We start from the raw sequence: 15232 nt of genomic DNA on the forward strand, positions 1-15232 counted from the left end.
ACAGAATGCTTGTAAAAATACCAACATTAGGGGCTGGCCCAGTGGTGCAGTGGTTGTTTACATGCTCCACTTTGGCAGCTGGGCGTTCGCAGGTTCAGATCCCGGGCATGGACCTACCCAGTGCTCATCAAGCCATGCTGTGGTGGTGTCCCACATACAAAATAGAGAAAGACTGGCATAGACGTTAGCTCAGCAACAATCTTCTCAAGCAAAAGGAGGAAGATTCACAACAGATGTTAGCTCAGGGCCAATCTTCCTCACCCAAAAAAAAAACATATGAACATTATAGGTTCTTCTCATGAGAGCTCAGAAGGAAATGAGGAACATTACTGGAAACTGGAGGAAAGAAGATCCTTTTCAAATAGTGGGGAAAAAACTTAGCTGAAATATGACCTACGGTTGTAAGAAAAGTAGAATTTGTAAGTGATGATCTTGGATATGTAGCTAAGCAGATTTGTAAGCAACATGTTGAAGGTACAGCCTGGTTTCTTCTTTCTGCTTGCAATAAAATGCAAGAGGAAAGCTAAACTGATGGGTGAAATGCTAAACAAAAGAAACCAGGACTTGATGATTTGGGAAATTCTCAGCTTATCTCAATCACAAAAAAGCTAAAATACGGAGATGCATTATTAAGAAAGCACTGCTGTGGACAAAAAGGCAAGGGTGTAGCTGTACAACCTTTTACTAGTGCTGAAGAGATTACTCTATTACTCAGGGATCTCCTCAACCAACCATCTAATAAGGAGAAGCTAGGAAAAGACATGAGATTACCTAGAAAAGATCTATGGAGGACACTCGTTTTTTTTTTTTAATTGAGAAAGATTAGCCCTGAGCTAACTGCTGCCAATCCTCTTCTTTTTTCTGAGGAAGACTGGCCCTGTGCTAACATCCATGCCCATCTTCCTCTACTTTATATGTGGAATGCCTACCACAGCATGGCTTGCCAAGTGGTGCCATATCCGTACCAGGATCCAAACTGGCAAACCCCAGGCCGCCAAAGTGGAACGTGCACACTTAACCGCTGTGCCACCGGGCCAGCCCCCAAGGACCCTCTTGTCTAATGCAAAAATCATCGAACCATATACACAGGAGATTCACAAAGTTTCTGAGAATGTTCTATCAGCAGAAACACTGACAGCTTGGCCTGAAAGGGACAGAGAGAAAACAAAATAAAGGCAGGCTGTCAGACTAGCAAAATTCTTCAGGCAAAAAACAGGTTAATAAAACTACTCAGTTGCAAACGTGCTACTCTTCAAGAAAAAATATGGATAACTCCAAGAGCTGAGGCTTGGATCCAGAAGCCAAAGCCATGATTGCAGAAGACACAGCCAAAAGCCCAGAGGATAGAGTCTCAAGCCACAGAGGATTACTCCTAGGCTTTGAAAACTAATTAAATTCTCCCTGATGAATTTTGAAATTGCTTGGGACTAATGACATACTTATTCCTTGAATTTTCTTTTTGGGAATGGGAAAGTCTATAACAATCATACTTTGCCTGTCCCACCACTGTATTTTAGAAACATACAACTTGTTTTCTAATTTCATAGGTCCACAGATGAAAAGGAATTTTGCCCCAGGATGGATCATACCCAGAGTCTTACCTATACCTGATCTAGACATTTATATAATGAGATTGTGGACTTTTGAGCTGATGATTTTTATTTAGATAAGATCTTGGGCTTGAGTAATGCTACAATGGGTTGAGACTTTCAGAAATGCTGGAATGGGATGGATGTATTTTGCATGTGGGACAGATGTGAATCTTTGGGGGCCAAAGGGCAGACTGTGGTAGACTGAAAAACGGCACCCTAAAAGACAGCCACATCTTCCACATCCCAATCTCTGGAACCTGAAAATGTTACCTTATTTGGCACAAAAAAAAAAAAGAAAAGAGGAGGAGGGTCTTTGAAGATGTGATTAAATTCAGGACCTTGGAATAGGAGATCAGCCTGGATTATCCAGATGAGTCCTAAATGCAATCACAGGTCTTTACAACAGGGAGGCAAACAAAGATTTGACAAACACAGAGGAGAAGGAGATTTGCAGACAGAGACTTGAAGATGCTGGCCTTGAAGATGGAAGTGAGTGATACTGCCACAAGCCAAGGAATGCCAGCAGCCACCAGAAGCTGGAAGAGGTGAGGAACAGCCCCTCCCCTAAGGCCTCTGGTAGGAGTGCAGCTCTACTGTTGACACCTTGATTTCAGCCCTGTGAAAATGATTTCAGACATCTGGCCTTCAGAACCGTAAAAGAATAAATATGCATTGTTTTACACCACCAAGTTTGTGGTAATTTGTTACAGCAACCACAAGAAACTAAACTAATACAGATGGCTTAGACAAGGATGATTATGATGGAGTTGGTGAGAAGTGATCAGATTGTGGATCTATTCAGAAGACAGAGCTAACAGGATTTGTTGATGGATTGGATATGAAGTGGGAAAGAAAGAGAAGATGACTCCAAGGTTCCTGCCTGAGTAACTAGAAGAGTTAACATTTTACTAAGCTTGGGACAACCCACTGGCTCAGCAACATCCAAGTCAGTGGTGTAGTCACTGAAAACTTTTGGTAAAATTGGGGACTGGAAACCAGATTAGAGAGGGCTAGAAAGTTCAGAGTACTATGATTATATTTACAGTATTATAAGTTACTTTGACTATTACTCTGCTCTCTTTCTGGTTGTTATTCATCTGTTCACTGCCCTCCCCTTTATCCAGCTCCAATCTTTAATAGACCAAAGTTCCAGTAAAAAGTTGACTAGTTCTCAAGTGGGCCAAAGAAAATAAGTTCAGGACACCGTCCTTTAAGGCAAGGGAGGACAGGGTAAGGAGAGGGGGTGGGTCACTTTCATTCATTCAACAAATATTTATTGAGCATTTATTCTATTACATGCCATGCCAAGCACCATGTTGGGTGCTGGGAATACAGCAGTGAAGAGACAGACATGATTTCCGGCCTCATGAAGCTTATAAGAAGAAAAACATAAATAATCACACAATTATTTAGCTGTAATTATAGCTAGTGCTACAAAAGGAAAATTCTGGGTGCTATAAAAATTAACATGCATAGAATGCCTATTATGTGCTAAATGCTTTAGAAGTAATTTTATTTACCTCTCACAACTATCCTATGAGGAAAGAGAGATTCAGAAAGATTAATTCCCTTGCCCAAGATCACAGAGCTAGTGAGCGGTAGAGCCAGGACTGAAAACAGGTGCATTCAACTGCAAAACTCATCACACTACCATCTCCAAACATAGGGAAATCTACTAAGCTTTTTTCAAAACAAAACAAAGAAGTGGCCAGAAGAGCTAGAGAGGGTCATGCAGGTAAAGTTTTGAGGATCCCCGCTCTAGAAAGAGCTTTCTAAGCTCACTTGATGAAGGTGAACTTTGGAGGGTATTCAAAAATCCCTTAGCACTCTCCAAATAGAACAAAAGGTTACACTATAATTAACTCAGTTTTATTTAGGCACCCAACAGGTTATTAACCATGTTGAAAATAAAATGTCATGAATAGCTTGTCCAAATTGTACAGGTCATGCCCAGTTTTCATACATATTGTTTCTGCCAGGTTCACCTTCCGAATCAGCTTTCAGGTAAAAGGGAAAAGGGGAAAAAACAAAGGCCAATCATGCTACAGTGTGACTGATTTAGGAAAATGATTAAATAAATAATCATTTGACTCAATGTATACAAAGACTTACGACAGATACCAAATGAACCATACCATCCTATGAACTTCTACTGAGTAAAAGAAATCTTTATTTAATTTCAAATTGCTAGTCTATGATCTCATTATATATATATATATATATATTTTTTTTTTTTTAAGATTTTATTTTTTTCCTTTTTCTCCCCAAAACCCCCCGGTACACAGTTGTATATTCTTCATTGTGGGTCCTTCTAGTTGTGACATGTGGGACACTGCCTCAGCGTGGTTTGATGAGCAGTGCCACGTCCGCGCCCAGGATTCGAACCAACTAAACACTGGGCCGCCTGCAGCGGAGCGCGCGAACTTAACCACTCAGCCACGGGGCCAGCCCCGATCTCATTATATTTTTGGTTCCCTATTCCCATTCCAAGATTCCCCGCCTCCCGTGAAAAAAGAAAAAAATCTGAACAGAAAGGAAATATTAACAAGATAATGTGAAATGACTCACTGAATCTATAAAATAGAATTTAAAGTGCTACATCTTTGCCTTCAATGCCACAACCTTAGGGCATTAACCTGGAATGTTAGAATTAAACAGTGAAAGGCTCCTGAATGGAAGCTCTAGTTGAAGTGATTTTTCATAAAAAGTGATTAGCATATGTATTGAGGATAAGAAAGAAAATGACTCTTACTTTTCATTTCTAAATTGTTTCCCTATCTCTACCTCTTAATGAAAAAGACAACACATCAATTGCAAATTTTAAAAGACTATGTTAAATATATCTACATATTACAAAATACAAAATCAACAATAAAACCAGTTTCAACCATGATACCACTCTAATAGCAAAATGCAACATGGTGCGTCCTAAAGTATGAAGAGAGGACAACTTTCCAAGTTCCTGTAAGTTTTGTGGTAGTGAAAAAAATGCACAAATTAACCACGATTAAGACACTCTGGCATCACTTACACCATTTACAGTTACAAAGATACTGAAACACTGACAAAAAAATTTTAAAAATTTGGACATTATAGTATGGCCTTATTTAGTAAGTATTTATTGAGCAACTTAAGACGTGAAGTCACTATTATAGCTTTCCATTTCAGGAATGGCAACAAAATACATATAAGGAATATTACAAAGAATATCTCGAGAGCTTCAACACCCTGATTATTATCATAAAGAATTCTCACTATACTAACATTTTCACAATTCATAGCTATGCAAAAGAAGGTAAAGAGGAACAGACATTTACTGAACGCAAAGTTCGGCAGTTTATACACATTATCGTAGGGAATCAGCATGTTTTAATTCAAAGACAGGCCTGGGTTCAAATCCTGACTGTGATCTTCCTAAGTTAAATTAATTCATCTCTCCAAGTTTCTCTTTCTTCATCTGCAAAATGGTGCTACTACTTATTTCATAGAGCTAGTGTGAAGGTTAAGGAGGTAGCACGATGACTAACGTAAAGCAGATGCCACTGTTACTTTCCTTTACATTTCTCCGTAATCCTTATAACAACTTCATACTGTAAGAATAACTCCATTTGACAGATGAGGAAACTGAGTCACAAAAAGGTTAAGTAGTGAACCCATGGTTACTCAGCTGACAATCATCATTACCCAGCTCTGCTCTTGCCCTTAAACTTGACATGTTACCTCACTAGCTATTTTACTCTCATACCAAGGAGTTTAGATTTTTTTCTCCAAATTATATCCATTATACTTTAAATTTTGATACCAGAATAAAGATTTTTCAAAAAACCAAAGTCACCCTTAATTCCCACTTACAATTTCAGAGGTCAAAGGCCTGTAAATAGCCCACCTATCTTCAAATTCAGTAACAAACAGAGGAAACACTCCAAATTTCAAAATGAACTATCCAGATTACTCATTCCTGGCACTCATTTATACAGGGAATGATTTCTAAATGCATATTAACAAGAGTGAGTAGGGAGGCAAACGAACCAGATATACCACAGAAATAAAACTACAGTATCTGAAAAAAAGAAAAAGAAAATTTCACAACGCTCAGTGTTTCACGGATTCTGCACATCTTCTATTACTGCTATGTAAGCCGGCCTTAAGCACAGGGTACGGAACTGGTCTAGCCTCACCCACTAGATTGTTGCAGCACTTCAAAACATTTAATTTATCAGTGCCACTGTTCAACAAACCAATGGGAGCTGGACTTGAGTCAGCGAACCGTAGAACTAAAGGCAACTTAAGCAATTAGCTCCACCCAAGGCACCCTGGCAGGTCATCCAATTTCCACTTTAACACCTGCAGCAACTTGGCGTTCAATGGTCTTCCCTCTTCATAGAAGTGACACTGTCAGTATTTTTAAGAATCTGCAGATTCTTTTGTGACTCAGTCACAAAAGCTCTCCTTCTAGATTTTTTTTTTTTTGAGGAAGACTAGCCCTGAGCTAACTACTGCCAATCCTCCTCTTTTTTTCGCTGAGGAAGCCTGGCCCTGAGCTATCATCCATGCCCATCTTCCTCGATTTTATACATGGGACGCCCACCACAGCATGGGTTTTGCCAAGCAGTGTCATGTCCGCACCCAGGATCCGAACTGGCGAACCCCGGGCAACCAAGAAGCAGAATGTGTGAACTTCACTGCTGCGCCACCAGGCCGGCCCCATCATTCTAGATATTTTTACTATGAGCCCTAGTTCCACCTCTAAGCTCTTCTGGAGCACATGCATCTTTAAGTACTGTTTCTGGCTAAACCCATTCTGCAAAGAGAGGGCCCAGTAACTTAAAGAGGGACAAGAAGAGGATATGAGACACCCTTAACAGGCACCTGTGCACCTCCTAAGGTCTTATTTTAATTGTGGAGTTCAACTAATAAAATCACTGGGTCACTCTACTTTTCAAAATAAAAATTATCTAGACGTAGGTACTTGAACTAGAAAAACTGATGCTGAAGCAGCAATGACTGACATTTAAATGCCTCTTTCTGAATACTCACATTCATTCATCTCTGACTCCAACTTCATTCACCAATGCCAGTTCTATGCTACTGCCAAAAAATAATAACGATGATGATGATAATGATGTATGTAAAGCTGTTCCAAGGACTTGGCATATTTTTATTTAACCCTCATAGCAACAATACACAGCAGGCACATTATTATCCCCATTTTACAGTTAGTGAGTCACTGAGAAGAGAAAGTAGCAAGAGTATCATATCACACACCCAGGGTCACACAGCTGGCAAGTGGTGGAGCCAGGATTCAAATTCAGGCAGTACGGTTCTAGCACTTATGCTCCTAACTGCTTCTACTCTGTAGCTGCTTGTCTATCACTCTGATAAGTCACTGTTCTCTTCAATATCAGAAAACTGACTCCACTCTCATTTTACACACACAGATCAAATATTTGTCCTTAGTGTCAATGCTGGTCTAGACTACTTAAAACATTTCATGTGGCCCTAATTCAATGTCCACTTCCACATATTAGCCTACCATGTGGAAGCACATAGTAAGCACCCAATAAATACTTGTGAACATCAATTAAAAGAATTAAATCTTTCCCAATTCCCTCATCTTCCCAAAGGCAATCCTTCCCTCCTCCAAATCATTCCCTCCCCTCCCCAGCACTCTGTACCTTCTTCTAACATTAATTTTTTTCTACACTACCCACGACAGTAGCCAGCATCCAAGATGGCCCCCAGTGATCCTCATCTCCTGGTATCCACATGCTGTGTAGTCCCTTCCTATAACGTGTGACCAACAGAATACTGGAGAAAAGATCATATGTAACTTCCAAAGTAGACAAGGCAGCTTGGCCTCTTGGATAACCTGCTCTGGGGGAAGCCAGCTGCCATGCCCGGAGGGCATTCAACTAGTTCTACGGAGAGGCCCATACGGAAAGTAACTGAGACCTCCCACCAGCAGCCTGCACCAACTTGCCAGCCATATGAGTAGCCACCTTGAAGAGGATCCGCCAGCCCAGGTCAAGTCTTCAGATGATCAGCTGACATACCACTGCAATCTCTTGAGAGACTCTGGGCATGAACCACTCAGCCAAGCTGTTCCCAAACTCCTGACTCATAGAAACTGAGAGAGAGAACAAATGTTTATTATTGTCTTAAACACTAAATTTGGGGTAATTTGTTATGCAGCGATAGAGAGCTAACTAATTACTCTCTAAAACTGTAACCTCCTTGAGAGCAGAGACTATTTGCTTGATTCTCAAAACTCCATTAAGGCCTTAGAAATACACAGTGCTTTTATTTGTTGAAGTGTGCCGGGGAGCCATTCCCTTTGTTCAATGTTCCTTTTCTTCCAAATTATATCCATTTATAAACTACTCCCTGAGCCTAAAGCACTTCCTCTGGACTCAATCACTGTCCTCCCTTCTCTCTCAAAGACCGTCTGAAATACAAGCACCTGACCAAAGTTTTTTCTCAGCAGATGAAAATGCTCCTTATGTCAGTCAATTCTATCAACCCTAACATTTACACACACACATACACCACTCACCGTAAATATATATTTGTTCAAGTTCATCTTTTATTGAACAAATATTTACTGAGCTTCTACTAGTCCCAAGAACTGCTCTTAAAGCTGGGAACAAATTAAACAAATATCCTTGCCCTTGTGGAACTTACAATCTAGTATATGCTCTTGCTATAGTGGTCTCTCTAAATATAACACAACAATCGTTGTTAATATAACTTCAAAATTCTAATTTCTCCTTCGTAAAAATTAATTATTCAAAACTATTTTTTTCCTTTCATTGTCTATTTAATTGGCCACATGTCTGCAGATCCCATTCCTTGTATGTATCAATGTCCTCCATTTTTACTAAATGTTTCCACGGGTCACACTTTTCAGCAAATGCCATCACATTTATAAGCATAAAATAAATATCATTTGATAAAGATAATCTTTGTTATACAAGCTCTAACAAATAAATGTGAATAGATGTAGCAAAATGACGTGTAGGTGGAACTTTCTCACCTCGTTTATATTTACTTCTACAAAGCAGAATGTTAAAAGGAAAAGGGTTTACTATACTTTTAAGTAAGAGATTCAGGTGCTGGCTGTCACTAATGGTGTCACCTTAGAAATATTACTTAACTATCCTGAGCCTCAGTTTCCCTATCCTAAAGAGGAGCTAAAATCTACCTCATAGCATTGTTGTGAGGATTAAGTAATACATTAAAAGCCTAGCTTAATGCCTGTTACACAGTGGGCATCAAGGATATCAGTTTCCTTCCTCTTCGCTAGGGTTTGAACCTGCATTCAGAAGATGTCAGGAAATTCTCCCAAGCTCAGTTACTTCTGTTCAGAATGGTCTTCCTCTCCTTCATCTAATGATTCAGTTCAAACACCATCTTCTCTTTGAAGTCAAAGGGAAAGCTCCCTTGACTCTCCCATACAATTCTGGGTTTGTACTTAGAATTTATTTCAGAGTGTTACAACTGTCTGTCACTTTCTGCCTCTCCCACCAGACTGTGAGCTCCTCGTGAGCAAGGACCATATCTCACTTATCTTTTTTTTTTTTTAAAGATTTTATTTTTCCTTTTTCCCAAAGCCCCCGAGTACATAGTTGTGTATTTTTAGTTGTGGGTCCTTCTAGTTGTGGCATGTAGGACGCCACCTCAGCATGGCTTGATGAGTGGTGCCATCTCCATGCCCAGGATTCAAACCGGCAAAACCCTGGGCTGCCGAAGCAGAGTGCGCGAACTTAACCACTTGGCCACGGGGCCAGTCCCTCTCACTTGTCTTCATATCCTCGGCTTTTCGAAAAACACCTGACACACTACAAACATGGAACAAAAGTTTGTTGAGTGAATCAATGAATGAATGAAGTCATTACTTAAGTAGTACCCATAATTACCAATGGGTGACCCAAACTTTATGGTTTTGCCCTTTATGGGCCGAGATGCTGTTTTATACCTCTTTTGAATCCCTTCCTCATAGCACTTGGCAGAGTCTTACGGCCATGGTAGGTCTGCAATAAATACTTTTGGATTATGGTGTACATATTACTCTCCCATCTCATATGATTTTAGTCTAAATAAAAAATGTATCCTAATGGATGTGACTTTTGGAAGCCTTTTCAAACAGGGCTCTTTTTAACAGTTATTGGCAAAGAACTGGAGCAAACGCTAGAACTAGACTAGAGTCCGTTTTTCTTTGCACGTGTTTTTGAAAAAAGCAGTAAGGGTTTGCTTCTTATTAAATTGTTTCATTACGAAACTGAGCATCATAAAGCCCTTTGATTCACTATGAAAAATGCAAACGACATTAGGCAAAACTTTGTTTAATAACTTTCAGCCCAAGGTTCCCCACCCTGCAGGCATGGGGCTGTGGGCCAGCTGGCTGTACCACCTCACCCCTGGGAGGTGGCTGCTTTTCAACAGCAAAACTGCATAAGAGAATCTGTAGTCTTTTGGGGGGTCTTCTAAAGTAAAATGCATAAATTTAACTTCTTATTGAAAATAAAGATTATGTTACGAGCTTTGGCTTCAGGTAGAAAAGATCTTGAAAAGACCTCAAAAACTGGCAACTTGAGGACATTTCAGACATCTTATGGACTTAAAAGTATGTAGAAACACACGAAGCTGGGTGTAATTTCATTAGTACATTTAAGGGACGTATTTCACATTCCTGTCTACACACACTTCATGCCAAGTACAGGCTGGTAAGTAGTTAACTGTCCACCCAACTGCCCTGTAGTTATGCTACGTAACAGTGAGAAAACAGAGAGAAATCCTGACAAAGCCCAGTTGGGCTGGTGCTTAGATACAAACTGGTCCACCTGTCGTTCTCCACTTACAACGACCTCCTGTGACAGGTGTTATCCCCATTTTTCCGATGAGGACACTGAGGCCCAAGATTACACCGCTAGCCAATCGCAGGTTTGAGAGTCTGACTCCAAACTCCAGCCCCAGCCACTCCAGAGTATCAAGGCTTTCTTATGGTACCGGCCAGGGCGGGGGATGTCATCAAAGTGTCCTGACACACAGACACTTTCTTAGAGGGTAAAGTTCTTGGCCGTCAAGTTTCAAACCTGCCAGCGCCCTTGCACCTGGCGGCACTCGGGCTGCTACACAGGCATCAACAAGTCCAGGGGAGCCTCCCTCGCCTGGGAACCCCGGGACTGCACAGGGATCCTGAGGGTTTGCCCAGGATCCCGGGGAAAGCGCCGACACCCGGTCCCTGCAGTCAAAACACGTCCGGGGCGCCACGGGGGCGGGAACCTCGGTGCCTCCCCACCGGCGCGGCCCGGCCCGGCGGCGCACAGGTGCACGGCCGCGCCCCCGCTGCCCGCCCCGGCTCAGCGACCCCGGCCTGAAGGGCACCGGGGCGCGAGGCCGGTGCCGCCCGACCCCCGAGGGCGCGCGCGGCTGGGCTGCGAGGAGAAAGGATGCTCGGGGCGGGGCCGCGGTGGGGGAGGGGTCCCTGCCCGGACTCTCACTCACCGCCTCGCTCGCCTCCCGGCCCGGCTCCGCGGCGGTCCCTGCTCCGGCTCCCAGCGCGCGCGTCCCCTCCCGGGGCTCAGCGTCCAGCCAAGGCGCGCGGACCTGGGGAGGAGTCGGCACGAGCGGAGGGCGTGTGGCGAGCGCAGCCCAGGGGGTGGGGAGGATGGAACGGTCGCTCGCGCCGCCGCCGCGGACACCACAGACCCGGCCGCCGCCGGCTTCTCTCAGCCACGGAAGCTGCGGGCCCTCCCACCACAGCCACCTCCCGCCTCCCACACCTCCCGCAGGGGGAGTGACAGTGGCGCTAGCCAATCAGACGCCTTGTGGAGGCCGGGAGCGGCGGACTGACGGGAGGGCGGGGAAGGGAGGGGTACGAGGGAGGCGAGGACGGCGGCGGGACTTCCTGTGACTGACGGCCCGGTGCAGCCAATGGGCAGCGGGGAGATGACCTCATCGCGGAGGGAAGTCTGGAACTGGCGGAGCGGCGGCGAGGGGGTGGGAGGTCGCCGACGAGCCGGAGGCGGGGCGCTGGGGCCTTAAACAGACCGCAGCCCATTGGTCACCCTGTCAAGGGAAGGGCGGTGGACCCCGCTGGAACTCGCCAAGTTGCCAAGGGGTCAATGCCGCGAGCTTTTACTGCATTAATCCTCCCGACCCCGATCCCGATCCTTCCAGGAGGCTGAAAGGCCCCCGCCTGGAGCTCGTAAATCGGTTGCTTGACTTTCACGCTTCCCAAAAGGAGACACAATAAATTCCACACTGGCCTGGAGCCCTGAATTCCCGTTACAGCCCCCGCCCCACCGAGGCCCGTCGCCTCGTTTCTCTGAGTCAGTTTCCCCAAGGTAAAAGGCAGGATGCTGACACCTACCTGCCCCTCCCTACCTGCCTAGAAGGTTGAGATCATCTGCAGAGAAAGTGCTTTCGGCTTCGAGAAGAAAAGGAGCTGAACGAACCCAAAAGCTTGTATCCGGAGACTCCAGGAAGAGCATCTGTAAAAGGGAGGGCTGCCCTAGGGGACTCTCGACCACTCTTGCAATTCTAAAATGCTGATATCCTACTCTTTCCAGCATCCACTCATGTAGTGAAGGGGTGTGTGTGTGTGTGTGCACGCGCTCGAGTCTCCTGCATTAAGCACAGAGGCCACACATGGACCTAGTCCATGACTTCAACAAGGAGAAAGAAAGCAGGCTAAAGGGGAAAAAGAAACAAAGGAAGGGCCGCTGTGTAAGTGCCTTGGTGGAAGCTGGCCATTTGCTCCCCTCCCCCACCAATGGGAGGGAGCCCAGAAAAGGAGAAATAACTCCAACTTGGCGGGGTGGAAAAGAGGGGGAAGTGCTTTCCCAAAAGCTTCCTGGGGATGGTGTCACCAGGCAGGGTTGGAGGGAGGAGTAACAGTAGTTAGAGGAAGAAGGGGCTAGGGCATTCTTCCAGGTTTGAGGAGGAGCCGTGGGAAGGCACGAAGACTGAAGAGGGGCAACTCACTTCAAATTCCAGAGGAAATTCTTACTATGATGCCCTCTTCTCCCCCAAAGGTTTCTCAGGACTGCCCCTTGCTGTAACTCTCAGAGGAAAAGCAGGAGAGGGTTCTTGCCCCCCTCCAGCTGCAAAAGCCCACAGCCCTGGGTATTCCCAATTATTCATCTACAAGTCAGCTTCGAGTTCGGCACTATACACTGGTCACAGAGTCTTGGAAGTTCAGCAGGATCCTTGTGGCCCCTTAGTCACACACCTTCCCCCAAGGCAAGAATCCTTCCACAAAAGTCCTGATGAAATTATTTATTCAACAAATGTTTCTTGAGTAATACACTGAAGGAGTAAGGCAAATGAAATAGTCACTGTCCTGGGGCACTTTCACCAAACTGGGGGAAGTTAAGGCACATGCTGAGATCAGTGTGATGCTAGGCGGCATATCCCAAGTGTCATGACTAACAAGAGGGTGCAGAGGTACAGCTTAGAGAAGAAAGTACTGCAGGTTGGAATTATTATTATTATTGGGTTGGGGCAGATTTCCCTAAGACAAGGTCAAGGTGGGGCATTCCAGATAAAGTCCACCTAGACACAGCTCTCATGAAAAAGCCAAGGTGAGAGGGAAGCACAAGCGTATCTTATTAGTCATGTGATGAGTGATATGCCCATTAACAGGTTCCCAGACATGGCAAGCTCACCACCTCTCAGATAGGCCTCTTCTTTTTCTGGACACCTTAAGTTGTATGTATTTTGTACATATATACATGTGTATTTGTATATAAAGTGTTTATATGTATTTCTTTTTTTTCCTCCCCAAAGCCCCAGTACATAGTTGTATATTCTAGTTGTAAGTCCTTCTAGCTCTTCTATGTGAGCTGCCACCATAGCATGGCTACTGACAGACAAGTGGTGTGCTTCCATTCTGCACCCAGGAACCAAACCCGGGCCACCAAAGCAGAGCACGCTGAACTTTAACCACTAGCCCATCAGGGCTGGCTCTCTCTACTTCCTATGGAGGATCTGGCTCCCTCTAGTCTCTGACCCTAGATTCTAACGTTATCCCCTAAAGCTTAACAGAACGCATCTAATCCTACTTCATCATGACAACATTCCAAATATTTGAAGATAACTGTTATGCCCCCTTTCCCATGCCCTCTACCCATCCCCCAAAGCAACAGAGATAAAATCCCTTCTTCTTGCCACCGTTCCTCAGATGATGGTTTCCGTGTGCCTCAGTATCCTAATAACTTCATGTGGACATCCTTCAGTTTGTCAAGATCTATTGGGGACATGTGTTACTTTTGTCCTTCCAGAGAACGTTCTCTTTCTTCTCATAAAGGGACCCTAACATCCTCTGGAGAACCACTCCTCTCCGTGCGCTGTTCATATGGCTGCCACAGGGCTGACTTCACTACTCACCTTTCCAGGGATGAGCACATAACCCAGTCCAGCCCGACCAGTCTAGCGCTGTTCTCCCCTCCATACCACTACGGCCATTTGCAGTGATTAGGGAAAGCCATGTGACCCAAGGCCGTCCAACCAGAATGAGTCCTGGGACCTTTGTTGGAACTACTGGGACCGTGAAGTTCTCTTTGCACTGAAGCTGCTGAACTGTCCAGCTACTCATTTGAAGTTGACAGGGAGGATCACCAAACAAAGTTGCTCAAGGATAAAGTCAATACTAACACAGTCAGTCAGAGCTGAGATACAGATAAAGGCTACAATGGCTGATGACTGAGAACCTGGATCCAGCTGTTTTCTGGCTATTTGATTTTGTGGGTGTCTTAGGTCAGGATCCTTAGAAACAGCCTGTAACAGAGATCTGGTGAACAGGATTTATTACGGGAGGAAAAACATGTAAAGGAGGAAGTTGAGCAAGACAGGGAAACGGAAAGAGCCCAGCCAGGTTCCACTTGATCTTAGTTTGGCCTGATCCACAGCAGAGAGCTCTGGAACATAAATCGCACCGTGGAGTTCTCCGCTCATGAGGCAATGAGCAGCTTTGTGTATCCCAGTATCGGTCAGCCAGCGTCTGTGGGCCATGAGGGGGTTAAAGTCCCCAAAGCCCCTCCCTTCAGCTGAGGGCAATTCTCTGGAATTTCGGGCATCTGGGAACCCTTAGCTGCCAACACTCACAGCAGCTGGGGGATGGGGACACTGGCCTATTTGAGAGATCTGGGGCACCAAGTCTACCTCTGTGGACCAATACATTCTCTTCCCAGTTGGGTTTCTGTTCCTTGCAACCAAACGGCGACTACCTAAAATACTCAGGTGTGATGTGCCCACCAGAGCACAGTGAGACCCCGGCCTTCCTTGATCTGACTCCCTCCATCCACTAGACTATTGCGTTAGAAAATTTCGTGACTCAAACTGACTTTATAACCAATCCTCTCCACCCCCTTTCCTCTAGAGCTTTTTCTCCCTGAGCTGATACGAAGCCAAATTCACTCTTTCATGGACTTCTGTAATTAATCCTTTAACACAAGTGTAGGGTTTTAATATTGCTGCTGATAATTAGCAACTAGTTGTCATTTTGTCCATTTCCATCCTTTGCTGCAACTTGCTATAAACACACTCTGATCCTGCCACTCATCTAACTGGCCACCACTTCTAATCTTGTTGCTGTTGCTGAAAGGGGCAAGTGCAATGACAAAAACTTTCAGCAAACT

General features: G+C 44.5%; 1 protein-coding gene across 4 annotated transcripts in view; it reads right to left on the reverse strand.

Moving 5' to 3' along the window:
* MRTFA (myocardin related transcription factor A) overlaps positions 1-12326 on the reverse strand; it is a 194201-nt gene extending 181875 nt beyond the window's left edge. For 2 of the 4 annotated variants that reach the window (XM_070253669.1, XM_070253665.1), the window contains exon 1: positions 7592-7720. The gene's annotated coding sequence lies outside the window, so the exon portion shown is untranslated. Of the gene's footprint in view, positions 1-7591; positions 7721-11096; positions 11661-11964 lie in introns of those variants that run through there. The other 2 variants (XM_070253668.1, XM_070253664.1) reach the window with 2 other exon arrangements.
* Positions 12327-15232: the final 2906 nt, after the last annotated feature.

This window comes from Equus caballus, chromosome 28 (assembly GCF_041296265.1).
Source record: "Equus caballus isolate H_3958 breed thoroughbred chromosome 28, TB-T2T, whole genome shotgun sequence".
Classification (NCBI taxonomy): Eukaryota; Metazoa; Chordata; class Mammalia; order Perissodactyla; family Equidae; genus Equus; species Equus caballus.